This window comes from Microtus ochrogaster, chromosome 5, assembly GCF_000317375.1.
Source record: "Microtus ochrogaster isolate Prairie Vole_2 chromosome 5, MicOch1.0, whole genome shotgun sequence".
Taxonomy (NCBI): domain Eukaryota; kingdom Metazoa; phylum Chordata; class Mammalia; order Rodentia; family Cricetidae; genus Microtus; species Microtus ochrogaster.
This window is the reverse complement of record NC_022012.1, coordinates 38,509,829-38,510,828: the sequence shown is the minus strand read 5'-3', so window position 1 is coordinate 38,510,828 and position 1,000 is coordinate 38,509,829. Positions and strand designations below refer to the sequence as shown.

At 66.2% G+C, this 1,000-nt stretch overlaps 1 protein-coding gene across 5 annotated transcripts in view; it reads right to left on the bottom strand.

Moving 5' to 3' along the window:
• Ddx6 (DEAD-box helicase 6) overlaps positions 1-1,000 on the bottom strand; it is a 42,044-nt gene that overhangs the window by 40,374 nt on the left and 670 nt on the right. The window contains exon 1 of one of the 5 annotated variants that reach the window (XM_005347196.2): positions 897-979. The exons of 2 other annotated variants lie outside the window; for them this stretch is intronic. The gene's annotated coding sequence lies outside the window, so the exon portion shown is untranslated. Of the gene's footprint in view, positions 1-509; positions 634-896; positions 980-1,000 lie in introns of those variants that run through there. 2 more of the 5 variants (XM_013346259.2, XM_013346260.2) reach the window with 2 other exon arrangements.

Genomic DNA, 1,000 nt, shown 5'->3' with positions numbered 1-1,000 from the left:
ACAACCCTACGAAGGAACGTAGACTTAGTTGGGAGGAGCCCCCGGCGGAGTTAATTACAGCACTTCCCAGACCGCGGTTAGCAATTGACAGTTTCACACCCAAGACGGTACCACCAGCTCCAACAAGGGCTTTTGTTTGCAAATGCAGCGCAATTTCTCTAAGCCTCAGCAGGAAGTTAGAGTGGGGTTATTCTGAAGGAAAAGGGGCTGTGGAAAAGGCAAGAGCCAAGCCAAGGACTGGAGTCCGGTAACCGTAGGGCACTGATCCCTCGCCCCCTCCCCCAACCACGCTCCCTTCAGACCCAGCTCCCTCGGATCCAAACGCTAAAGGGTTTGCTGCCCTGCAATCCTAGCTGCGCCACAAGAGCCGCAACAGCTCCGCGAGTAGGAAACAATAGGGACTCCCCCAGGAAAGCCCGGGAGAGAACCCCCAAATTGGAAAGCCTCTCCTTTCCTCTGAGCCGGAGTCTCCCCCAAGCCCACGGTACCCCGCGACCTGCAAGGCCTACTTGCACCCGAGCAGCTGCGGGTCCTCTCCTGGCCCCGGCTCCGGACCGCACAGCCCGGCCGCCCCGCACAGGGCAGCCGAGTCCCGGCCGCCATGCCGTCCCCGCTCCCGGCTGCCACTCGGCTCGCCCCGAGCACTCCGCCGCTCCTCCTCCAGACCCCGCCGCGCACCGCATTCCTCGGTTCCACTCCTCTCAGCCTCCCCCGCTCCACTCAGCGGCCGCCCGCCCGTCCTCCCCCCACCCCCCAGCCGGGCCTGGGCCTGGGCCTCCGCCCCAAGCGCGCCCCGACGCCAGCCCGAGGGGGCTCCCCCACGACCTTCATGGCCCTGCCGACCCCGACCACGCCGCCTCACCCCCCACGCCCCGCGGCTCGGGCCCGAGTCCTACCGCCGAGGCCACTCCCGCTCCGCACCCTCAGTCCTTTATTGTTGACTCGAAGCTCCCAAAATGGCGGCGGCTCCTTCCTCCTCGGAAACCTCCGCCCGCCCCCA